The sequence below is a fragment of the Armigeres subalbatus genome, chromosome 3 (genome assembly GCF_024139115.2).
Source record: "Armigeres subalbatus isolate Guangzhou_Male chromosome 3, GZ_Asu_2, whole genome shotgun sequence".
Classification (NCBI taxonomy): domain Eukaryota; kingdom Metazoa; phylum Arthropoda; class Insecta; order Diptera; family Culicidae; genus Armigeres; species Armigeres subalbatus.
In genome coordinates this window covers 154731837-154759621 of record NC_085141.1, presented here as the reverse complement: position 1 = coordinate 154759621, position 27785 = coordinate 154731837, and the positions used below count along the sequence as shown (strand labels likewise).

At 37.8% G+C, this 27785-nt stretch overlaps 1 protein-coding gene across 1 annotated transcript in view; it reads left to right on the top strand.

The window, feature by feature from the left end:
* The first annotated feature begins 9053 nt into the window (after positions 1-9053).
* Positions 9054-27785, top strand: part of LOC134225139 (uncharacterized) — a 274191-nt gene continuing 255459 nt past the window's right edge. Inside the window, exon 1 of the mRNA XM_062704973.1 lies at positions 9054-9270. The gene's annotated coding sequence lies outside the window, so the exon portion shown is untranslated. The remainder of the gene's footprint in view (positions 9271-27785) is intronic.

Genomic DNA, 27785 nt, shown 5'->3' with positions numbered 1-27785 from the left:
TCGTCGTCGGGTCTCCCTTCGTGTGGGCAGTGCACGTTGATGATGCTATAGTTGAAGAAACGGCCTTTAATCCTCAGCTTGCACATCCTTGCGTTGATTGGCTGCCACCCAATCACGCGTTGGCGCATCTTACCCAGCACTATGAAGCCGGTTTCCAGCTCGTTGGTGGTGCCACAGCTTTGGTAGAAGGTAGCCGCTCGATGCCCGCTTTTCCACACTTTCTGTCCTGTCCAGCAAATCTCCTGCAGCGCCACGACGTCGAAGTTGCGGGGATGTAATTCATCGTAGATCATCCTGTCGCAACCTGCGAAACCTAGCGACTTGCAATTCCATGTTCCAAGCTTCCAATCGTGATCCTGTATTCGTCGCCTAGGTCTTTGCCGATTATATCAAGTCGCATTATCTCTTATATTGTTCGTAATGATTGGTTTTCTAGGCGGCTTATTGGGCCAGCGCAAACCTCCTGACTCGTCGGAGGGCCGTCGTGTCAGGGCTGTTTAGCGTCCCACCTAACACCAGGACTTGGGCTTGTGCGCTTTGAGCGGCACACGGTCGCTTTGGTGGGGCCTACTTGCGGATACATGCAGCTTTTTATAGAGGTTTAACAGGGCCCACTGTCAAACCCCACCACATCCTAGGCAAGCCCCACAACTCGCAGATGGCCTGGGGAGGGATCGTCAAGCCCTTGGACATAGTCCCTGCTGCCCCCTAATATGTACATTATGTGGGAGATTTTGATTTGAGAAATGTATTGGAGGTAACCACTTTCCCTTCGATGGCACTCGAACCCACAATCATATAATGATGTATCCGTGGTTAATGTTCTGAAATACCCTGTTTTCTAAGTTTACGTTAACAATTTTGCTGATCTATTTTTTAGGTCCAACTTGCCCCTGAGTACCTTATTCCTAAAGAAAATCCAGAAGGAGCTATCTTAAAGGAATTTTCGAAGGTATTCCTAAAACAACTTCCTCAGGTATACCTAGATATACCTAATAAGGATTTTCTAAAAGAATTTCTAGAAAAAATCCTAAAAGAATTCGTTAAGGAATTTCCGAATAAATTTTTGAAATTATCTTATAATTCATTTTTGAATTTTCAAATAAATATTTTGAGGAATTTCCAATGGATATATGTCCGATGTCCGATGGGATTAGTTTCCGTGGGATTTACTGAAAACGCGCTGGAGGAAATTCTGAAAGAATTCTTAGAAGAATATTATAAATTTAAGAATGTTGGATTTGATTAGGGAATCCCGTTCGGAAATTTCTTTACGCAGTCTTTTAGGATTTCCCTCGGAAATTTCTACGGAAATTGTTTTAGGAATACCTTCGAAAATTCCTTTAAGGAGAAATCTGTCGTAGTTTTCTTTAGGAATTCCTTTGAAAATTGCAATTGTTTTTTTTTTCGGAGGTTCCCTTCGATATTTTTTTCATAAATTCCTTTGGAAATTCCTCTAGGGATTCCTTCAAGAAATCTAAAACGAATTATATTCGGATTTTTTTTTTATAAATTCCTTTAGTAAATCCTTTGCGGAATCCTTTGCAAGTTCCTTTGGAAATTTGTTTGAGTTTCTAGGGAAAACACTTCGGAAAATTTCTATAAGAATATCTACGGAAATTGTTTTAGGAAAACCTTCCAAAACTACTTAAGGAAAATTCTTTTTGTGAATTTATTTGTGAATTTCTTTGGAAATTGGGGAAGGGATTTAAGGGATTTCAGGATTTGCTCAAACATATCCTTCAGTTATTGCTAAAGAAAACCATTTCAAAGCTTTAGGAAGAAATTCTTGGAGTTGCTTCGAAATTTATCTTAGGAATTTCTTCAGAAAATCATCCAAGAATTCTTCCGAATATTCCATTAGAAATTTAATAAGAAATTTCTTATGAACTTCCATATTCCTATAGAAATAACAGTGATTATAAAAATTGATAATAGATGCAATAACGTTTTAGCTGCTTTATATGACTGAAAGAGCCGATTAAAGTCAAACAAAATTGAGCACAACAGTTGAAAGCATCCTTTCAAATTTGAATAATTTTGGCGTATGTAATTCAATTTCAGGGAAAATATTCGATTTGGTGGCCTATCGTGCTCCAGCTTAACTCCGCCAGTGTTCTCTATTCAACTCGGTCCATGGCGGTGCGTCGCCAGCCACGCAGTCCGCAAATCGTCTTCCACCTGATCGATCCACCTTGCTCGCTGCTCACCTCGCCTTTCTGTGCCCATTGGATCTTTGTCAAGAACCATTTTCACCTGATTATTGTTTGACATTCTGGATACGTGCCCGGCCCACCGCAGTCTTCCGATTTTTTGCGGTGTGAACGATGGATGGTTCTCCAACAGCTGTTGCAACTCAAGTTTCATTCGCCCCCTCCATGTACCGCCTTCCATCTGCACCCCGCCATAGATTGTACGCAACACTTTCCTCTAGAAAACTTCAAGTGCGCTTTGATCCTCCATTATAATTGTCCAGGTCTCGTGGCCGCATAAGATTACCGATCTAATGAGCGATAGTGAGTATGATTCGGAGACGAACTCTATTCGATCGGAGAATTTTGCGGAGTCCAACCCTGGCAGAAGCCATGAACAATATAACAAAACATGAAATGGACTTGATTTAGATAAAAGAACAGGCAACAATATCAACAATATGCATCGAAATATTGTTTAAATATCAAGATATGCTGTGGATAAGAACAAATTAATGACACATGATATTGATCACTTCTTACACATAGCATCACTTGACCTCCCTATTATATTTTAGTGCAAAATATTGATATTGTCGTCTCATATTTGATCTCTTATATCAATCATGTCCATATCTCATTTTGAAATCTAAAAACATTTGATATTCTTAAGCTCGGGAAAGAACGTACGATTTCCTGCCATGATGCGTATTCGATTATCTCCAATCTCACCCTCAACGACGCGACATAAAATCGAATTTCTTGCCCGGAAAATTACACTAGGGTAAAATGCCCAATAGTTGACCCCCTAGTAGTGGAATTTTGCTCTTCCTGTCATAAGGAGTAGAAATTTTCAACATATTAATTCTGCTTGACATCTGATACCAAGCTCTGCATCTCCTCTTCACGATACATACATAAAACACTCAAATACACGACGTTATTCGTTGAAATTAACATTTTAGAGTGTGACTAAATTCGCCCTATAGTAGACCCCCGGGGGGTCCATAATAGGAATTTTCTTCCCTATAGTCGACATTTCATTTGATTATTATGTTCTGTTTCGGAACGTTCTTCTTCCCTATTATGGACCCCCCAAAATATTCCTAATATGGACACTCTCGTGTTTGTTTTCTATAGAATTGTAAAAAATCATCTAATTTTACTTTCCATGGCATTTCCAATGCATGTAATCAAATCATAGGACTGTAAAGTAGGTTCTCCTGATAGAATTTCATAGCAAAATGTTTACATTGTGTTGTAATAATGCAAAAATGGCTGGAGGGTCCACTATTGATTGGGGGTTCACTATTAGGCACTTTACCCTATTTACGGCTAATTTTTTTAACGTTCTTATGAGCATTTTCAATTTGACGTCCTATATGCCGGGTGAATTGTAAAAGCATCACTCAGCCCCCATTTTATTTCCGCGCTGCCGGTAAATAAGAACCGATTTATTATTGATAAATGATAATCGATGTATTCATTTGAATATAATCATAATTTGCCTGCAGCAACTTTGACACCCCTATTCGACCGTAATGCAAAAGCTCACACAACAGCGAAACTATCAGGCTTAAAAAGCTCGTTTCTCACTGCCATCGAACGAGAACTTCGCGTTTTCGCTCTCACCTACCGGCTTCAGCTCATTCAACGTTTAATGTTTGTATATTAACGCATTTGCCCAAAATTACACGCGGCGCTCCCTTTGGGAAACGACGCACCGCACTTTTTGCTGCCAGTATACTCGATACTTATGGGGAGATAACATTGCGGCGTTTCCTAAGGTGCGGTTGTTCCTTTCGACTATGGAACGCCGTGTGGAATTTTGTGCAAATGCGCTTTTGGAAACATTACAACAGCCGCGCGGTGTATCGTATTGACAGCACCCTACAATATTTCAAGACAAAATTTTCAAAACGACTTATCTGCTTTTGTAAACAAAGATTCAAACGACGATTTGACGAATCCGATAGCTCTCCCACGCAAACCAACACCATCAACAGGAAGCGGAAACCCTCACCTACCTATTGATGGTGTTAGTTTGCGTGGGAGAGCTATCAGATTCGTCGAATCGTCGTTTGAATCTTTGTTTACAAAAGCAGATAAGTCGTTTTGAAAATTTTGTCTTGATTTTGTGTTTGTATATTTACCTACTCTTTCAACGCAATCTCTTAGCAGCGCACGCAAAACGAGGAGTGGCGTCGCTGCCCGAGTAGAAGACAATAACTGCTCATGGATAACATGTTCTAGAATCATATATTAGTTTTGCATATTTTCCAGAACAAATAATAATAAACCTATTAGTTTTGTTTTATTATGTTTATATTATTGACAACAGGTATTGTTGTTTTTTTAAGGTTGTATGATCATGAAGGTTGCCTTTTGAAAATAAAAACTTATTAATACAAAATGAATACTAAATATATTATCTGTTTTCTGCCAAATTGGTTTTATTGTTTTAAAATTAGATTATTTGAAAAATTTAAAAATATGTTTACTTTCCTGGTTTTTCTTCTCAAAGCTGCTATCTAAATTCTATCGGAAACAGAGTAGTGAAACGCAGACGAGAAGTGTCTTATTTTAATCTGGGAGCTGCGGATAGAGTCAAAACGATTGTCAAAAAATCTCCAAAGCAAGCTGTCAAAAAGTATCCATCGCATCGAGAGAGTTTGTGAGCCTTTTGAGCGCAGCCGAGAGAGTACACGTGTAAATCAACTCATACTAATTGTAGTTTATTTCTAACAAAACACAATTATTTAGTGTCGGTTCAAACCTATCGAAGATTTTTTATACGTGAACAGCAAGATTTTATTTTACGATCGGCACATTATTTTATGCAATGCATTAAATCTACGAAATCTTAAAAATATTTTTTAAAAGATAAACATAATGATAATTCAATGTGAGAAAATCGTAGCGTGTACATTTAACACTGAGAGGAAATTTGCGGGTTTCAAGCAAAATATCTTGAAAATTAGAATCGATCGAGTCCGCAGCTCCTAGTTTTTAATGGTTTCTTAAGCAGTTAGCAAAAACTTATCGTTTATATTTTTTCTCGGGCTGAGATGAATTTCGGACATTGAGGCGAAGATTAACCCCTTCCCACATAGAGTATAATGACCAATAGTGGACTCTCCAGTCATATTTGCATTATTAGAGCATAATGTAAGCATTTTTCCTTTCAATTCCATCTGGAGAACTTACCCTACACTCCAAAGATTTGATTACAGGCATTGGAAATGCTATGGAAAGTGAAAATAGATGATTTTTCATAATTTTGTAAAAATAAACACGAGAGTGTCAATTTTAAGAATATTTTGGAGGGTCCATAACAGAAAAGAAGAACATCCCGAAACGGAAAATGAAAATCAAAAAAAGTGTCGATTATAAGGGTGCAATTTTCTATCATGGACCCCCATTGAGTCTACTATAGACCTGGGAGGGAGATCCAGATACTACACACGAAATAACAATAAAATTAAACGTCATGACGCAAGAAAATTTACGACGAGCAAAATATACCAAAGCAAGCGTCACACGGACTGACCAATTTTTGTTCTGCGTGTCATCGATGTTTTCGTTGATTTTATTGAAGCCGGTACGTGACTTTCTCAAGTTTCATATAACGTTCCGAGTACGGGAATTTGAAATATGAAGTGTCTCGTGAAACTCTTCTCCCGGAGTATTGAATTAAGAAGTGTCCGGAACATAATTGTTTTCGCTTCCCTATGGAGGGAATCACAAAATGCGGCGGATTAAATTCGGTATAAATAAAATACGAATCTCTTGTCAGCATCTATCTCGACCAACTCAACAATCAACATTCATTCAAAGTCATTTATATAAAACTAGCTGACCCGGCGAACTTTGTCTCGCCCAAAACTGATCAATTTGCTGATATGTTTTTTTACGTACACAATTTATCTAAAAAACAAACCGGTTTTTCAAAATAATTTTTCCTTTTTTTGACATTCTTTATCATGACACTTTTCGAATTAATTTAGTAGCCAACCCAAAATTAACAAAAATCGATCTTTCCGTTATCTGATGATAATGTCAACTTAGATTACATGATTTGAAATTATCTTACAAAATGCACGACCAACGATTGCCATTTTTTTTCAAAAAGAAAGGGATATAAATTAGCAAAAATTAAACTGTCTATTCTTGAGCCATGCGCGGTCGTACAAATGCCAAATTTGTTTTATACATATAGATGATCAAAATTTTAAAAATCATGCGAATTGTACGAAAACCCATTTCAACGAAAAGATTGGGCATTGATCTTTAAAGTATTCCATTTCATCTTAACATTTTTCCTCGTAAAGAGAAGAAGAAAAGGGATATAAATCAGCAAAAATTGGGTTGTCTATTCTTGAGTGATGCGCGGTCGTACAAATGCCAACTTTGTTTTATATATATAGATTTAATAATTTTGTCGATTTTTTTTTCACACTAATTTATTCCTAATAATGATATAAATTTCAATGAATCGTTATCTAAATTCTCGTAAAGTATGATATCAATGCAATGATATATTTTGGCAAATAATTTCATAAATGATGTTCATCGAATCATCGGTATTTTGGCGTTTGTTTATCTCCGTTATCTTGTTTATATTTTTGAGATAAAAATATATTGAATGAAACGACATTAGTTTTTTGATTATAAAGGGATAGACTTGTCGTCATGAAAGACATTGCCGGTAATTTATGTTTTGGGGTGAGGAAAATAATTCCCCTACATATTGATTATATTTGAATGAAAATTGTATGGGATAGCATGTTAATGCAATTTAGCTATTACCAATCAAAACTACATTGTGGTCTAATGATTAGGATCTCTAAGCAAAGGTTCTACAGTATTATTTCTTCCAGGTTCGATAAACGATTAAGCAAATAAATAAAAAAAATCTGCATAAAAGATAACTCTCGATGTTCCTCTGATGAACCTAAAATTAAAGTTCTCATCAAAAATTCTGATATATCGATAAAGTATAAAGGCTCCCCCAAACACACGCGACGCAACAGTCGCGACGCTATTCTATCGCTTGGCGACAGCGATTCTGTCGCCGTTGGTATGGAAGCGTAAATAGAACATTGCCTGCAGCGACCCACCGATAGAATCGCGGCGACTAGTTGTCGCCGTCGCGGCGATGAAATCGCTTAGGTCTGGGGGAGCCTTAACGGTGAAAAATCATATCGTTTTAACCGTTTTAACGGTATCGATATTTTGGAAAAGATCCTTTGCAATTTTTGAGTAATTTAAAATTCTTTATTTATTTATTTATTTATTTATTTATTTGTTTGCTTATTCATCTGACATCAATTAGTCTTAATGAATATTTTAAATCTAAAACATCTATCGCTATCGAGGGTTCATAAGAAAACTTTTAAAATTGGATATGAAAAATTTTGAAAAAACTTAAAGAAATGGTTGGCAAGGATTGATTATTCATGTTGGAAAATGTGTTTTCGTTTTCTTTTGCTTTTCGAAGTAGCTTGTTTCTTAACGGGTGGGAAAATACGGAAGTTGCAAAGCGAAATCTCGTTTTCATTCTTTCACCATATATGCCAGATTCGGACGACGAGCACTATACAGATTTTTTCAAATCGTCAAAATCACGATTAAAATTACGAAAAATAAATTTGCTGTAGCTGCGGATTGGTTTGACTTTGAAGAACGTGAAACAAGCGATGTAGATAATGAATTAATAAGCGATAAGCAAAGGGAATCATTGCAAGAAGATGTATCCTAGACGTCTCCTTTTCTCTTACAATGGACACCATTTTCAAACGAGTTTCACAGTTCGATTGTATTAGGCATTTTATTTTGTTCAACAACCGTCGTATCAAATATAGATTGATAATGTTCAATACAATTTTCTGCTTTTTATAGTTTTCAAGCAAATGATCAGTATCGATACTCCCCATTTATTAAACATTTTCTGCTAGGTCTGCGGTGACGTTTCATGACAACTAAAGTTAGGTCTGCACTGACATTCATATTTTTTGAATCTGAATCTCCCTCCCAGCTATAGACTAACGCAAAATGAACTCCCCCAAGAAATTATGACGTTTGAGCGGGTCGCATAATGAACGCAAAATGAACTTTTGTTCGAGAAGACGACCCGCTCAAATGTCAAAATCCATCGGGTGAGTGAATTCGATGAGCCCCTGCATAAGTCTATACCCAAATTCAGTCAGACTTTGAAATGTTAATAACAAATAATGTCGTGTGATATTTTTGAGTGTTTTGTGTACGTTTCGTAGTGGGGAGATGCAAAACTTGTTATTAGATATCACGCGAAATTAATATGTTGAAAATTTCTACTCCTTATGGCAAGAAGAGCAAATTCCGCTACTAGGGGATCCATCATTGAACATTTTACCCTCTATATCGAAATATATGAATGCTCTCTTTCACGAGCGTTTAGAGACATATGGAATCAAATGTTAAACATATAGCTCTTTTTGATATCTAGTCTATACAAATGAAAATAAACATGTTTGCAAATTTGCTTAATTGAACAAGGTTTTCACACCCACAAAGCGTCGATGAAATCTGATACCCCGAAGACGAGCTTGCGAGAAATCCGTCAGGTGTGTTCCACAGGTGTGCTGCAAGCCAAGAATATCTACTTCCACTCGGGATTTCTTTATTTTGTCGCATCTCACTTACCGTCTGTTTACAATCGACGCCTGCTTCTAGCCGTCGGCATCAGCGCCGTTAACTGCACGACGCGTCGTTGTCTGACACGCGCGCGTCGACACTACCCCATCCGTTTGCAAGCGCACCGCGAAAAGTTGACTCGATCGCGAGACGACGACTGTGACGGGCATCGGCTTCCAGGGCCCAGACGGCAATCCGCAAAGTTTAGTTTCAATCAAATCCTCACCAAAAACGGTCGTACGAATCGGCTCAGTGCGGTGTTCTATCCGTGATTCCGGCGCGTTCTCGGGTGTGTAACACGATCTTTGTGTCTTCCGTTGATGTCTCGGGATAAGCCTTTGAAGACCTGCTAGAAGTGCTGATAGAGAAGACGACAACGGCGACGCTTGGGTGCATTTTTTGTGTAAGTGTTTGATCGGTCATGCATGCTTGCAGATTTGAACCGTTTTTGCGATATTTTTCCGTTGAACCTGGCGCTTGAATTCGGGGTGCGGGAGTGTACTGTGGGCCATCCCCTAATCGAGGGTGGTGGAAGCAGACGGCCCCAGGAGGGATGCAGATTTGCATTCCTCGTCTCGATCGGCGATCTGTGGAAGCTTGGTTCGGAGTGCAGCAATGGTTGCAATTGGCGTGTGATGCAATTTGCGGTGGCGGTGCATCTGCTGTCTACTGACGGCATTTAGCGGTATGACAAGGAGGAAAAATGAATGCTAAATACCAACCAGTTTGAGTGCGCGAGAAAAAAATAGTGCTAACGGCAGAAGGAGAGCAAAAAATTAGCAATCGGAGAAGATGTTCTGCCTTGTTATGATGCTAGAGATGAAATAGAGTGCATCATATACATAGTCGCGGGGGAGATGATTTAAAACAGAGCGAAGAGGATAATAAGTGCAACTGGACCAAACGGGCCGGTGGGTGAATTTTAAACAGCTGCCGGTAGTGACCGAGTGTAATAAAACGCTTTGAATGGTGCAATTTTCCCACCCTCTGAGAAATACATGTAGTTGACCCACCGGCAAACTGCTCAGAGGGCAGAAGAGGGTTCGTCGCATGCAACAATTGATGTCGTTGGTTAATACCGGGCCAGTGAGTGTTGAAATGTTTAACTGGATTTGATTTAAGAGAACGAATTGATGCTGCCGGAGTGTTGCATGTGGTGCGAAGTGTTATCTAGATGAACCTTACTGCTTGAGCCTATTTACTCAATTAAAGTACAATAAATTAGCAATGCTTCGAGATATCTAATAGCTGTCAAACCAGTATTTGCAGAGGATATTTGTTTATTCCCAATTTTCTAGGTTTATTTAAAGGATGAATTCTGGTATGTAGTATATATTGAAAAGAAACGTGCACATTCGAAATCAAAATAAAATAATTATTAATTTATTTTTGTTTCACGAAAAAATATGGAAATTGGCAATTTGTAAAAAGTATAAGGAAAGATCCATAAAGTGCGTCACGCAAAAATTTGGCGATTTTCGACAGCCCATCCCCCTTTCATCACACTTGTATTGAATCTCTAAAATTTTTGTTTCTTGAAACCCCCTTCCACCTAGAAGCGTGACATGGATGGCCCACAAAAAATAGTGAAAATATTTTATTATTATTATTCAGTGCTAGGCCGCAGTATCATGTTTCTATTTTCCAATAGATTTACAAATATCTATTTTTGAAAATGAATTCTGACAGTAAATTATTTGCTCTTTCAAGTATCTTTGTAGTCAGTTTCATGAAAATAAAACCCACATTAATCCACTTGGTGTAGGTAAAGGAATCATCATTCGTCAAAAACTGTTGTGAAAAAATATTAGAGAGATTAACATAGCCTTAACGGTAGATGGATTTCATTATTTGTATTTCACATTTGTTTCCACACCCATATAAAAAATCTCGTGATAAATTATCCGTTAGAATTGGATTGAATTGATTGAGGATGTTCAAATGCATTTTCCGTACAACTTAAGATGAAATTAATGTGGCAGTTTAAATTATTTCCTTTAAAATTTTCTACGAATTTTACGAAGGAAATTGAAAGGAATATTGATGTAAGTTCATGGGTTTCTGGGTTTCTGAACATTTTTATTATTTGAGGAGGTGAAATTTTTTTTTTCTAAAAAATTTGTCTCTGGGGGGGGAGGTTATGTCCAAAAGTTCATTGTGTGACCAATTCTATTGCCAGCTTTGAAGAGTACTCTGACAAACTAATGGGAAAAACTCGTTGTTCGAGATTTGTCTATCATAGACATCACCTTCTTGTGCGCCTTCCACCTTTGCTAGCGATTCCGCCATTCTCATTGTCATAGATTAGGCAATGGGATGGGACCCATACAAAAATAATCTTGAATGATCTTCCGACCAAATCACGCATCTGCTCTCTTATGTTTGCAAGAAAGTAATATGCGTGCTTTTTATCTGTCTAAGTTCGATGATTGCGATAGCACTTCAGAGTAGAGGTGTGCGCCGCCGCGCCACGCCACCGCTGCCGACAGTTTTTGGTACGCCGCGCCGCCAACATTTTTTCATCGGCGCGCCGCCGTTTAAAAATTGTTCCGCCACTTAACTATATGATTTTCCACGCCGAATAAAATTCGAAGAAGCTTGCCGTATGAAACCGATTTTTTCGTGAAAATACCAATGATTTTCTTGAAGAACTAAGAAGAACTTCGAGTGCTAATTCTCAAGGATTACCAGCTTTTTCATAACTTTATTATCGTGTTTTAGGATTTCCGTTGAAATCCAAAGAATTTCTCGTTGAGTTAGATTTTTTGAACGAAGAAGGGTCGTTTGACAGAACGTTATTTGAGCGTGTTGTTTTGCCAAATATGGCTTTCGACCGAACAAACCATTTAGCCGGAGCCCATCTAGCCTAAATTTATTTCGCCGAAAATGTCATTTGGTCGAAAGGTACATACTGTTGACAATGTCGGTCGGCCGAACAGTTCCTTTGGCTGAATAATCCGTTGGCCGATAGGCTTAATGTACCGAAATGGTCGTTTAACATTTAGCCATTTGGCCGAAATTGACATCTGGCCTAACGTGTCGGAGTGTTCTGCAGAAAGGTCATTTTCGGGTCTCTTTCTGCAAAACGACCAAAGGGCATTTTTGGTCAAACGATTATTTCGGCCAAACGACAGTTATTGGCGTTACTTCCCCCACTGGTACATTTCCGCCTCGCTGCTTAGTGTTTATTAAGCTCTTCCACAGTTATTAACCGCAAGTTTTCTAAGTTATCATTTCTGCATTCGTATATCATGATGCTAACATAATGATACTTTTATACCCAGGAAAGTCGAAACAATTTCGAAACCGAAAATTGCCTAGACCGGCACCAGTTATCGGACCAAGCCACCCTCAGCAAGGTCTTGCTTTATAGCCGCGTATCTTACCGGTAGGCTAATTAGGGCCCCCGAGCCTGAAGGGTTGCTAGGGCAAACAATTTTGTTGGCCGAATTACGAGCTCGGCCGAATGTCCCTTTACGCTGTATCCGGCCAAATTACATTTTTGGTCAAACCATTTTCGTTCCAACGAAACAACGGACAAACGTTTCCGCCAAATGGAATACGGCTCACCGTGTTATTCGGCCAAGCGGCATTCAAACAAATGGCTTTTTGCCGAACGACTTTCGACTGAACGACAGGAAGGGCCATTTGGCCGAAATGTTTGGCTAAATAATTCATTAGACTCATTTGGCCGAAAATGTCATTTAGCCGAAATGGATATACGACCGAAAATATCGTTAGGTCGTTTGGCCAAATAGGTCCTTTGACCAAAAATACCGTTTGCCGAAAAGGTTATTTGGTCGAAATGGCCGTGTGGTTGAAAGGCCATTTAGTTTTAATTACTAACATTTAATTTTAATCGGGCTCATTCGCAAAACGACTGTTTCGGCCAAACAACCTGTTAGAGACAACAGTTTTCCGGCCAATCGTCGTATTGGCCAAATGCAATTTTTGTTCAAGCCGTTTTTCATTTATAACCGTTTCGCACGAACTATCCCGAACGACCCTTTCCCGTTTTTTTAATAACTTTCTGAATAATTGTCCCGAATGTCCCGTAGAAATAAAAAAAAATTCGTTTAAAATTCCGAAAAACAGAACAGTTTTTCGTAAAAATTAAATGTTTAAATTCTAAAAAGGTTTAGTGAAAATTCCGGAAAATACCTTGTAAACATTTTGAAGAGCTTTGTATACACGCAGAAGAATTGTGTACGATTGAAACAACTGTTTCGTTTGTTGCATCAAACAACGATGACAATGTTGTTTCATTCTTTGAATTAGTTGTTTCAAGACTGAGTCAGTATTATTTGCAGGGTTAGTACTTTTCGTTTCGGTGAGACAAAAACAAGCGATTTTCAGGCCGAAGGAGAATCTTTTTTAGCAGTCGGTTGCGAGAAACATATTCTCCCCTCCTTTTTTCTCTAGAGGTCTGAAAGAAATGAAAATTCAGGGGTCTACTGTTTTGATTGTGTTTTCGTCTGCAGTCTCTTTTCTTCTGCTTGTTGCTTATGAAACTGTCAGTGTGGAACGCACCTATCTCTTTCCTTCCTGTGATTATCCTTATGGCTGTCAGTGTGGAATTTTCAATGGTGGCTACGAAACAAACAATGGTGGTGGAATACAAGTGTCAGTCCCGTGCGAAAATCGTGTCTACTTGATGAAATTTTTTTTTTCGTTTCATCATTCTTACGCCTCACTTATTTTTCGCGAAAATTTTCAGTTTGCGTTTATAAAAAATTAAGACCGGAACAGGATTCGAACCCAGAACACCAACATAAATGGCACTGGGTTGCGCTCACTCCAGCCGTACTGCCACGTGACTGCTTGTTGGGATAGGTTATTTGTTCCATAAAGGCTACTTTTTTGCATTCCGAATAAAAAGAAAGAAGTAAGAAAACAAGAAAATCAACTTTTCGCGGCTCTGACAGTGAGGGAAAAATAACTATCTCTTATCAAGTTTTTTTTCTTTCACCTGATTTCTCGGTGAAAATCTGCTTGAGCGAGCATCCTCTGCTCGTGAGAATGAGTGAGCACTACGATCCCTGATTATTTGACAGTGATAGCTGGACATGGTTAAAACAAATATATACGTGAATTTAATCATCTGGACTGTATCTAGTATGTTGATGTAGAAATAAACCAGTGAACTATGGCATATGGTTGTATCAACAATAAATATTGTTATTGTTGCAGAATCCAGTTGATTCTAACACATTTTTCTTCGTGTAAAAATTGAAAAAAAAAAAATCCCATTAAATTTCCCAACAGTTTTCCGCGGAAGCTCTGAAGAATTTTCCTTGAAAACTTCAGAGCATCTCTCAATGATTTTCCGTGGAAAATCCTTAAAGTTTCTCGCCCATATTCCGCACAATTTTCTGAGTATATTTCGAAATTCCAGAAATTCCAAAAAAACTTTGGTTTTCTGAACATTCTCCTGTAAAAATTTGGTTCAATAGAAATTCTTAAGATCTGACCACTAATAATTTTCCTTTTGAGTTTTAAAGGGCTTCCCTTGAAAATTCCAAAGAATTCTCGAAACTTCAAAGTGGTTCCCGTGAAAAATTTTAAAATAATTTCTAAAAGAATATTTTGGAAAAAAAACTTGGTGAATTTAGTGAGGAAGTTCCTCAGACATTTCCCGTGAAACTCTAAAGATTCGCCGCCGCCGGCCAAAATTCTGCGAACGCCACCGCCGACAATTTTCGGACCGGCGCACATCTCTACCCGGCAAACTGCTGCCGTAAAAACGATCGTGTTTTTGATATACACATCTTTGTGCATTCTAGAACGGTCAGAAGATTCTTCTTGTGAGCAAATGTATGCTATTAACAATTCTCTATCTGCGTATACGCCTGGCAGATGTGGATATCTATTCTTTTATTATTTGGTTTTGAGCTAGCTCAATGCCATCCACGCTGATAAGACGATATGAAGTATGCTTCAGCATAATCACATAGTTCTTAAGTGATGTAAGGTTTTTGACAGAATTTAAATCCCAATACAAATAAAATTCACATTTTCTATATTTTTATATACTTACTGATATAAAACCTTACTGATATAAAATTCATCGAATTCGGGAGCACACACTTTTATTCCTTTAAAAGCGGTACAGATGTTGGGGGGTATACAAACAGGAACACGACAATTTACCTATTGCAGTTTTTTGACTTTGAAAAAAATAAAATCAGAATTGCGTACAAAATGTAAAACTAATTCTGCGGAAAAAAAATAAAATTTCGTTTCGTTTGGTAAAATTTCGAACTAAATGGACCTTGATTTCGTATCGTTTCGAAGTCTCGAATATAAATCAACATTTCGTTTCGTTTCGTTTAGATTAAACAAAGACATTTTAAATATCGTTTCGTTTCGTTCGGAAAAAGGATCTTATCGCATACCCATAATTATAATGTTCTTGATCTGTACGCCTGCCGGGAAAGTTAGTTTATTTATGCAATAACAAGTAACGTTAACGTTAACGATCGCGTTATTTTTCACGTTAATGATCTGTTTTATGTGCTATCGAAGCCCAATTTTCTAAGAAAACTGGTGTCGCTTTTTACGCGATGGATGCAACAAACTATTCTGTCTTTTTTTTTGTAGACTTATATTTCGTAAAACTGAAGGCTATCTTTGAAATTAGGCCTCGGTTTTAATACCAAAGTTAACAGTTAGTTTCTCTGGTGTATAAAAAAAATAGGAACGCCCTTGCATTGTGAGGAATGGTAGCACAATTTCGATTTTATGACATCTGCAAACACGCTGCAGCCAACATAGGGGAACTGTTCCGATCTCCATCTCACTGTACATATATCCATCTCATCACTAAACAAAGAAATACGGCACCAAATTCGACGCTTCTTTTGTCAACATGCGTGCTCACTGCTGAAAAAAATTACAAAAACAATAAACAAACCCAATTCCTTTCCATTGCTTTGTTTTTGATGGGATGGAAATAGGAGCTATGAGATGAAGTGGCGAACCGTTCCCCTATATGTTTTTGATGTGCGCATTTTGAACGGTCTTTTTGGCATATTGTCGCGCTTATCTTTTTCTAGAATACTGCGGCGGTCTTACAGTCGCAGGCTGGACTGCGAAGGTAAACGTCAAAATAGCCGCCGTGTTAAAAGATAGGCAGATTTTTCCCGCTCAAAACAAAACCACGTGCTTTTCGCGAAATGACAGCAGTGTTCGATTGTATTAGTGAGAGACAACCGGAGTCACTGAGTACATGGAGAGTGTTTATCATGGCAAGTCAGGGGTCTGCGAAGCGGCCATGTTTCTGATGCCAGCATCAAAATCATCGATTAATTTAATACGAAGGCGTAATCATAATCGTTGAAACCTGTCATTGAAAATGTATTTTGAATATCGTGATATTTTGGCGAAGTAGAGCGCTTGGTGCCGATTGAAATATGAGAATTTATTAAAGGCATCAATATTCTTGTTGAAATAGCACCTCGCATTCATACTTTCGCAAAAGTTCTTGAAAAATTATGAAAAATAATTACGTCTATTTGGAAAAAATCACTTCGGAATAGTGGTTTGTTTACAAAATAGAATTGTCAGTGGGAAACCCAATTTCAATAGAACAATGGGAAACTCAAAGATGTTGGCTATTGTCAAACGTAGTGGGTAGGATTGGGGTTGCCAGATACCTGTGGCAAGTGCATACGGTTTGTGAGATTTTCATCGAAACTTAATCTGGTTTGAATGAAAATAAGTACTGACAAGAAACAAGACCGTTAGTAGATTTTTGAGGGGTTTTGTTGCAGTGAACTATGATTACAAAATGAAATGCTGATAATAAAAAGGTTCCTCACGCCATGGTTCCTTACGCCGCATTGGCTTAGGATTGTATTATGCATCTCGAGATAAAATAGAGTACTGCGGCTTCCTGCTGGTTGCTTCTCAGGTAATCGCAACGGTCACTAAACACAACAGAGTCAATGAAAATCTCACAAACCGTATGCACTTGCCATGATAAACACTCTCCATGTACTCAGTGACTCCGGTTGACTCTCACTAATACAATCGAATACTGCTGTCATTTCGCGAAAAGCACGTGGTTTTGTTTTGAGCGGGAAATATCTGCCTATCTTTTAACACGGCGGCTATCTTGACGTTTACCTTCGCAGTCGAGCCTGAGAGTGTAAGACCGCCGCAGCATTCTAGAAAAAGATAAGCGCGACAATATTGATTGTTGATTAGTCTGCGCGACGACAGTTTATCGATGTCCGTTTACGTTGATTCAACGCATTCCGCTAACTTTAACGTTACAATCAAAGTAATTCAACGCAACGACGTTGACGTTTAATTCACTTCGCCCAACCCCCCCTCCTTCCTCTAAGCGTTACGTAATTTGTGGACGCTCCCTTAACCGAAATGAAAGTCCACGTTGACGTTGTTAATCGTTTAATCACACTTCGCCCAACCCCCTCCCCCCTCTAAGCGTTACGTAATTTGTGGACGCTCCCTTAACCGAAATGAAAGTTGATTGACATTCACAGTCCTGAGCACAATACATGTCCACCCGAAAACATGCTAGACCGGAGCGAGAATCTTCGAATTGGCAATCCTACGCTTTTGTGCGCAAGGCTAAATGAAGATCAACAGGGTCTTATGTTTCATTTGGAGAACTAAAACGTATTTTTTATTAAATATGTGTAACATATTAACGTTCTCATGAGTATTTGTAATCCTATTTTTTCTGCATTGAGTCGAAATGATTGAAACTAGTTTTTATTTTTCAAAAGATCATATAAGGGGCGTTTCAAATATGACGTCCACGACTTTTTGAGATTTCTAAACCCCCTCCCCCCGCTCTGTCACGCTACTGTCACAAAATCTTAGACATCCTCCCCCCCCTAGAAAATGTGACATCATTTTTGAACGACCCCTAAGAAACATTGCCACTTTTATCATTGATTTGATCTGTTGTGGTGTTTTAAAATTTTAAATTCTCCAATATCATTAAAACTGCAATAGGTACTGCAATACCACAAAAACATGATGTTGCGGCACACGTATTCGGATGGACTCTAATCTCCGACGCGACGCCGGCAAACTAAAAATATTTTTCTCTTTGATAGCTCGTTGCCGCGTGGTGCAATTACGAGCACGGCGCGTTAAACCATGTGATCTTTCAGGAGGGCTTGAATGGGTACGCTAGGTTTTGGAACACGATTAGTGGGTGATTTAACAGTTTTGCTCATGGGAAAAATTGTGATTATAATGAGAAGCAGCACTTCTTTGATTATTTGTGGAGATTTTACAGATTTTTCGAACTAGGGCGAATGCCAAGTGAATTCTGAAGATCTATATCAAAAAGTTTCAGAATACATAAAGGCTTTCATTTGATCTGTCATCACTGTGTATTTATCGATTGACTATGTGAATCTAAAAAATATAGGTAACGAAATGAATTCGCATTTGGTTCTCTGAATCGCATTTTGCCTCTCTGTATCCAAAAAACTCTCGATGGCCTTTTCTAATTTGAGTCCTTAGGCGTTGGATATCCTCGATCTTTCCGTATCGAAACATCTGCGCAGCCAAATCTAAGGTGCAAAACAGCTCGCATAGGCCATGGCTCATGGCTGACAAGACTCGCTGGAAAGATTTGCTTACTTGATATGACGCCCAACTTTTGCGCTTCGGTTCACCAAAATTTGATGTAGGTACGAATGGACCCAGGCGCAAATGCTGCAAATAATAAACATCACGCGGCACACGTCAAGAAGGCCACAGCCGTGGTGTGGATGCGTTTTTCTTCGCTCATCAAATGTAATTGATTTAACTCATTAGGGCATGTAATGAATGGGTTTTGCTACGTGAAGATGACTTCGATAAAAGGTGAGTGCTTATACGTTCGTGGTGGCACAATGGATCGGAGCACGGCACGGTGGCATTTTTATTAATTAAAAATATGATCGAAATGAGTTGAGATGTGTTCTCCGGCAAGTACCTGACATCGTGTGGAACCATATTGGTTAGCGTTTTATTAGATGATGATTTTTAGGAAAATTATGTAATTGTTTCTTTTTAATTCTGTCGAAACAGCTGTGCGCTAAGACGTGGGAATGCTGGATGGAGATAAGCGGGTTGTAGGCAACGTTTAAGACATTTATGCACTTCAGCTTTGGGATTGCTGACGCGTGCTAATAATAATTTAGCGTGATGGAATCGCAACTAATTCATGACTGAATTCTGTGAGACTCCGGGTCAATTATTATACAACTTCTTACATTTTGGTGTATGAAGCGTAGGAAATAACCTTACGTAATTCACCAATGGCCTTCAACCAAGCATCATTGGCGTTTGCCAGCTGGGATTTGTAATACCCCGTTCCGGTTGACTAAGTCAACGGCTTAAGTGGCTCCTTCTGATAGAAGGCCCATTACCTCTGTTCTTAATTTGATGTGGGATCTCCTGTTCTGGACAGACCAAACATTTTCAACAGAGTAATCAAATTACCAGCTTACTCAATTCAAACGCGATGCTAATGAAGACAACCAAATAAATAAATAATGTCGAAATTGCTCAAATATTATATGAGGGAACTTTTTCATTTTCCATCTCACTGAAAATATATGCATCTAATCGCGAAACAAAGAAATAGAGCACCAGGTTCGTTGCTTCTTTTAACTAACAATTGTGATCACTGTTGAAAAAATTACGAGAAACGAATCAAATACTTTTTCATGGCTTGGTTTTTCATGAGCTATGAGATGAAATCCCGGGGCGATAAGTTTACTAGAAAAAATAACGTACCGTCGTCGGGGGTGACAATGGGTCAAATGGGGGTGAGAATGGGTCACTGTTTCAACCACTTAGAATGCTTGTAGAATAGATTGAATGTATCTGAGGGCAAGAAAACTAAAATATAAGAGACCTTTTTGAACGATTTGGCTCTACGACCTCCACACTGCCAGTGAGAGCGATGACCCATTCTCACCTCCCAGACCCATTGTCAGCTCACGGCCTGGCAGAGTTTATATTCTTAGCTCAAATTAATTTAGTTTCATAACTAGTTAAACTAATTAAGAATAGAAAGCAAATTCAATGAGTTTCACAATTTTGGTATTCTGCTCCCACGTCGGATGGCTTGAGCAATTTAAAAGCGAAGATGTACACCCGGTTCTTTTTTTTTACACGGGTGGGTTTTAGTTGATTACGATCTTGAGCGTTGATGAAACTATGAGTTAACCCCATAAAAAAAATCATAAAAAATCAAAGAAAATTTAGGTGGTATTCAAAAAGCTGTAAAAAATCAGGTTAACCGGGAAATTAAAGAATACCAACCGTGTAAAAACAATATAGGGTGTATATGCGACGAATCATCTAGATGAGGATGTAATATTGCGACTCACGTGTGAGTGAGCAGTGAGCATCATCTGATTCAAAGGTCCATATTTGGCATAGTTTGTTCGATGATAGTTTACGGAGAATATTTGTCGATATCGCAGTTGTCGTGACGGTATATAAAAGTTCAGTTCTGATAATAGCTGTGGGGAGTCAATTCTTTGGGAGATAATATTGTTTATAAAAGATACCATGGCAAAGTCACGACGCACTTTCAGTGTTTGAATGGAGTGGTGTATTATCACTAGGGGTGAGCACATGGCCAGGGTTTGCAGAAATCGCTCTTAATTGATAACGATCAATGCACTATGGTCCAGGATACAGATTTACGCGGAAAGATGAATTTTACGCCAAAACTATATTTTTTAGAAAAAACTGTTGTTCTACAAAATTGTTCGAAATAGTAAGGCCATCATTATGGTTTTACCAAAAAATGAGTGGCCCATCATATAAAAAAAATTAGAAAATATTTTTTTTATTTCTTGGAATATTGACATGTTATGTTCTACAAAGTTGTAGCGCAGCTAATTCCAATCAATTTTGCTAAAAAAAACTTTTTCTGTAGCTCTTAAGTTGGCTGATTTAGAGCAATTTTACCTAATTGGATTAGGGTGTACCTCAAAAAAACAGTATTAGTGATCTAATTTTTTTGTTTCAGATTTCTCGAAAAAGTCGTCTTCAGGTGACTTTTAGAGCTTAAAAAAATGCAACTTTTGATGGGTAAATATGCACAATATCTTTTTCCGATCAAAAGTTATAATCATTTTTCTGTTGTTGTACAACAACAGTTTTTTCTAAAAAATATAGTTTTGGCGTAAAATTCATCTTTCCGCGTAAATCTGTATCCTGGACCATAGTGCAATGATAAAAGAGATGCAAAAACTGTTTCGAATCATAACATGCCATGAAAACAAGTTTATCAAACTTGCATGAAAGTGCGAAAAAACATAATCGGATAGACAGCCTTCACCGAGAAATGATGATACAACACTTAGGTAGTTCTTTTTCAATTTGTGTTGGGGACTATATTTTTTCACGCAGCTGTGTAGAACAAGTTACAATGCATTATCAGAACCAGTGCCATCGAGTTTGGAGCTTTTTAAAAGGATTTAATCGTGGGGTACCGTTTTGCTTCGAATTGCCGGACGCTTCGAAATCCGGACACTTCTGTTGTTATTCGACTTTATTTACCATTCCGCCAAGTTTTTCTTGGGTTATCAATGCAGGGAACGATTCTAAGACTTGAAACCAATTTAACAATTGTAAGCAATCCGTGATCTATGGTAAAAACTTGAAAATTAGAGGTAAAAATTGAAGGCATGTCATAATCAACGGTACATTTCGTTTTTCTTAGGATGCAGCTGAGGACTCAACATTAGAAAAACTAAGCTCATAATTTGTTTAGTCTATCATTTGTAAGGGGTATTAGTGATTTATTAACACAGTATGATAGCAATCTTTGTCATGAATTAGAGAAATTGCTTGGGAATTCATAGCTTTATAATTTTTATTACATTGATTGTATGTCCGGACTTCGAGCCAAGTTTTTAGAATTGCTTCGATTTCCGGACATGCTGAAATGACGTTAAATAACTGTTTATTATTTATGCTAATTGAATTGAAATGATTCGTAATGAGCAAGCATAGTTACAATTTTATTAGATTTGAGTTCTTCTTCTTCTTCTTATTGACATTACATCCCCACACTGGGACAGAGCCACCTTGCAGCTTATTGTTCATTAAGCACTTCCACAGTTATTAACTGCGAGGTTTCTAAGCCAGGTTACCATTTTTGCATTTGTATGTCATGAGGCTTGCATGATGATACTTTTATGCCCAGGGAAGCCGAGACAATTTCCAATCCGAAAATTGCCTAGACCGGGAATCGAACCCAGCCACCCTCAGCATGGTCTTGCTTTGTAGCCGCGTGTCTTACCGCACGGCTAAGGAGGGCCCCGCATTAGATTTGAGTTGCTACACCTCAAAAGGAACATTGCTTACTCTCAGCTTATCAATACAAACCCGAGCAAAGTCGGTTAACAAAATAAGAGCCAATTGATATTAGGTTCTGCTGTTCGGATTATCTTGACAACCCAATTCGACGTAACTGGTTAGTTAATACAATTTGATATCGCAACATGTTTTCAATATGCATTCCTCAGTTATCATAATGATAGCAGCTTTACAGTTATGCTGTCTATTATCTAAAATGTGTTTTTTCGAAACTTAAAAGCAATATGCAAACAAAATATGCTGTTGTTGTTATGAATGCTCATAAACATGCTCTATCATGCTCTAGTTGAATATGAATAATCATTAGAGTGGCTCAAAAAACACTTTTTCAAATTTTTTTGATGGGCCGCCCTCTTATTCGGTTCTATTTGATGCCCTGATGCTCTGGACAAAATTTCAGCCAAATCGGTCAACGTTTGGGCAGTGCTAAACTCGTTGGAAGTTTATATGGAAAAATGTATGCAGAAATATCAAAAAAACAGTGATTTGCAGTTGGACGGCACAATTTACGATCAAGAACAATGAAACTCATTCAGTTCTTGTAGAATTAAATACAGAATGTTATGCTGAAAACCGCGAGAAGATTAGAGTTTTTTAGGCAAAGATATTAGCATTTTACTGGAGTGTTGTAGGGGTGAATTTATTTCTTTTCAAAGGTAAAAGAAACGAAATTTGCTCAAACCCCACTTCAGAGAAATGCTAATAACTTAGCCGGGCAAACTCTAATCTTCTCGCGGTTTTCTGCATAGCATTCTGTATTAAATTTTTCAAGATCTGAGTGAGTATCATAGTTCTTCATCGTAAGTTGTGCCGTCCAACTGCAATTCACTGTTTTGGGATGTTTCTGCATACATTTTTGCATATAAACTTCCAACGAGTTTAGCACTGCCCAAACGTTGACCGATTTGGCTGAAATTTTGTCCAGAGCATCAGGGCATCAAATAGAACTGAATAAGAGGGCGGCCCATCAAAAAAATTTAAAAAAGTTTTTCCCATACTAATTTGAGCCACCCTAATAATCATTTTAATATCAAATTAAAAATCTTATGATATCAAATTTAGTAATCATGTTGATTTCATTGATAGCAAAATTTGTTTTTAGTATGATTTCACAGTGTAAAAATATGCTCTTATTTCTGCTGTGTTAACCGTTAATCCAAAACGAGATCAACTGGAGTAATCAAATAATTGACATCATGAGTTTGAGAGACTCATTTTCCAGTTTCGAAAATATTCCATTACCTACACGTCAAATGTCCAAAAAGGGTTCTACCTTAAGGAAAGGTGGGGCGGTGTGAAATTATAGATTCCCAATGTTGTATATTGCAGTTGAATGCTTCCGCTTGGTTTCAACTACTGTTTTTTGGCAGTCCTGGTTAATTACGGATCAAAAACTTCGAACGGTACATACAACCGGGGGATGCCAGATTTCCATACAAATCTGTATAAAAATCTTACATTACGGATTTATATTAATCTAGAAATATGAATGCTATATGGTCCTGGTTCAGCCAAAACGCACTAAGCGGCTTTTTGACTGACCGGAAATTCGAAGCAAAATTGTCCTGTATTTGAAGCATTCCTTTTTTTTAAACTAATTTTATTTGCTAATTATCTAATACATGCATTCATCTCTTAGACTAGGTGTTCCGTGTTTTCTTAACACTATCATCCTTATTTGCTATGTTACTTTTTAGTTATTATTAATACATTTCAATTGCCTCTGGCAGTTAGAATTTTTACTCTGGTTGAATTGAACCATGTAGGAATTACAATGTTTACTACTTAAACTAAACTTAACCTAATTTATACTAAGGGTACAAGGAGCTAATCGTTGCAATAGAAGATTGCAACGATTTTTGTCTAAAATTGGAAATTATATTGTTGGACATTTGTTGCATTGTCTCAATATTAGAAATTCTATGAAGTTCATTGGTACTATACCACGGAGGCAACTTCAGAATCATTTTCAAAATTTTATTTTGAATCCTCTGAAGTGCCTTCTTTCTGGTATTGCAGCAACTAGTCCATATTGGCACAGCATACAACATGGTTGGTCTAAACATTTGTTTGTAAATCAAAAGTTTGTTCTTAAGACAAAGTTTTGATTTTCTGTTTATAAGTGGAGACACTTAATATATTTGTTAGATTTGGCTTGAAGGCCTTCAATGTGATTTTTAAAAGTTAATTTTTGATCTAGCAGAAGTCCTAAATATTTAGCTTCGCTAGACCAATTAATTGGAACCCCATTCATAGTGACAATATGTCTGCTAGAAGGTTTCAAATAAGAAGCTCTCGGCTTATGTGGGAAAATTATAAGCTGAGTTTTGGAAGAAGTGGAGAAAATATCCAAACTTTTTTGCAATCTACTACAAATGACACGAAGGCTACGCCCTTTGGCTGAGAGGCCCGTGTCATCTGCAAACAAAGATTTTTGACACCCTGGTGGTAATTCAGGTAAGTCAGAAGTAAAAATGTTATACAAAATGGGCCCCAGTATGCTGCCTTGGGGAACACCAGCTCTAACAGGTAATCTATCAGATTTAGAATTCTGATAGTTTACCTGCAGTGAGCGATCTGATAAATAATTTTGGATCAGTTTAATAATGTACAGAGGAAAATTAAAATTCATCAATTTTACAATCAAACCTTCATGCCAAACACTGTCAAATGCTTTCTCTATATCAAGAAGAGTAACTCCAGTCGAATATCCTTCAGAATTGTTGAGCCGAATTAAGTCCGTAACTCTTAATAACCGATGAGTGGTTGAATGCCCATGGCGAAAACCAAATTGCTCATCAGCAAAAATAGAATTGTCATTAATATGAACCATCATTCTATTTAAAATAATCTTTTCAAACAATTTGCTTATTGAAGAAAGTAAACTGATTGGGCGATAACAAGAAGCCTCAGCTGGATTTTGTCCGGCTTCAAAATGGAACAACCTTGGGCTTTTTCCATTTATCTGGAAAGTATGCCAATTGAAAACATTTATTAAATAAATTAACCAAAAAGGATAAAGAGCTCTCAGGAAGTTTTTTGATAAGTATGTAGAAAATACCATCATCACCCGGGGTTTTCATATTTTTAAATTTTCTAGTAATAGATCTCACTTCATCCAAATTAGTTCCCAACGAAGGGTCAAAAACATTCTCTTGGTTGAGAATGTCTTCGAAGCTCCGTGTAACCTGATCCTCAATTGGACTAGTGAGACCAAGGCTAAAATTATGGGCACTCTCGAACTGCTGAGCAAGTTTTCGCCATTTGTTAATAAAATTTTGTTTCCCTCTTTAAGCGCTGGAATTGGCTTTTGAGGTTTTTTTTAAGAATTTTCGTTCATTTCCAAAAGGGTTTCGAACCCAACTTCGAGACATTATTCTCAAAGTTGGTGTTTCTCAGAATAGCGAATCGTTTTTTAATTTCATTTTGCAAATCTCGCTAAATAACTTTCAAAGCAGGATCGCGAGTTCTTTGGTATTGCCTTCGCCTCACATTTTTAAGACGGATCAGTAGCTGAAGATCATCGTCAATAATAATGAAGTTGAATTTAATTTCACATTTAGGAATTGCAATGCCTCTGGCTTCGACAATTAAATTAGTCAAAGATACGAGCGCATTGTCAATATCACTTTTGGTATCCAAAGGAATATTAACATCAAAATTCCTATCGATATATGTTTTATATAAATTCCAATCAGCTCTATGATAATTAAAAGTAGAGCTAATTGGATTATAAATGGCTTTATGTGAGATTTCAAATGTCACAGGAAGGTGATCAGTCAGCATGAGTTACCAATTGGCCACACAGCTGACTTGAATCCGTTAAAACCAAACCAATTGTCGAAGGATTTCGAGTGGATGAAAAACAAGTTGGTCCATTGGGATATTGAATAGTATAATATCCCGCAGAACAATCTTCAAATAAAATTTTGCCGTTGGAATTGCTTTGAGCATTATTCCATGAACGGTGTTTGGCATTGAAGTCACCAATTACGAAGAATTTTGATTTGTTGCTAGTCAGAATTTGAAGATCAGCTTTCAACAAATTCTTTTGCTGCCCATTGCATTGAAAAGGCAAGTAGGCTGCAATGAAGGAAAATTGTCCAAAATTTGTTTCAACAGAAATTCCCAAGGTTTCAAAAACTTTGGTTTCGAACGAAGAAAATAATTTATGTACGTCTATTAATGACAATGGCGACCCCACCACAGGCGCTGTCAAGACGATCATTTCTGTAGATAAAATAATTTGGATCCCTGTTAACGGAGAGTCCTGGTTTTAAATAAGTTTCAGTTATAATGGCAATATGCACATTATGAACTGTTAGGAAGTTGAATAATTCATCTTCCTTACCCTTTAGAGAGCGGGCATTCCAATTTAGAACTTTCACACAATTATTTGGATCCATTAAAACGGAGTCCGATAACAATTTTTTGTGTGTACTTTATACCAACTTGAACAGTTTCAGGTATGGTATTTGCTTTGAACATTGCATCAATCATGTGATGCAATTGTTCAGTTAAAAAATCAAAGTCGGAAGCAGACCTGCTACCTAATCGGCAACATGACCGTCATTTTCCGTTGGGACATGGGTATAAACCTCATTTTGAGAAGAGAAATTTTGTCTACCAGCAGCGATGTTTACATACGTACGTACATTGGAAAAATTTGAATTTACTGAAGTGCTTGCTACCCGATGACGAGCGGCAAAATTTGTTTGTGAATTGTGCTCGACCGGTAACTGGTGTCGAAATTTGAGCGTTTGAAAAATTTCTACCCGTCGAATCTGGGATCCGATTGGAATTTCCCGTCATCAATTTTGCACGCGAATTCAAAACTTTTTTTGCGTGAGGGGCATTCCCAGAAATTGGATTTATGATTACCCCCACAATTTGCACACTTAAATTTATTGGAATCTTCTCTCACAGGACATGCGTCCTTGGCGTGAGAGGTTCCACCACAAATCATACATTTAGCATCCATGTGGCAATGTTTTGTTCCGTGACCCCACTTTTGGCACTTACTGCACTGGGTGGGGTTTTGGAAATTTCCCCCAGACCTGCGGAAATGTTCTTATGTAACACGGACATGGGACATAATACAGGCCTTTTCCAAACTTTTCATATTATTTAGTTTACTTTTGTTAAAATGAACTAAATAAAATTCTTGAGAAATGCCCCTTTGGGAAGTACCAGAGTGGGATTTCTTTTTCATCTTTATTACTCGGACTGTAATTCAGTAAGTCCAAGGATCCAAGTAATTCAGAAATTTCAATTTTAATCTCATCCAGTGATTTATCATCACTGGGGAGACCTTTCAAGACGACTTTGAACAATCGCTCAGTTTTGTCGTCGTATGTGAAGAATTTATGCCGCTTCTCAGTTAAATACTGAAGAAGACGTTTGCGATTGTCAAAGGATCCCGGCAAAACGCGGCAGTCACCCTTCCTGGCAATCTGAAATGAAACCTTGATCCCCCGAAGGTTACTCAAGATTTCATTCCGAAAGCCAGAACACTCGGCAACAGATACCACAATTGGCGGAATCCGT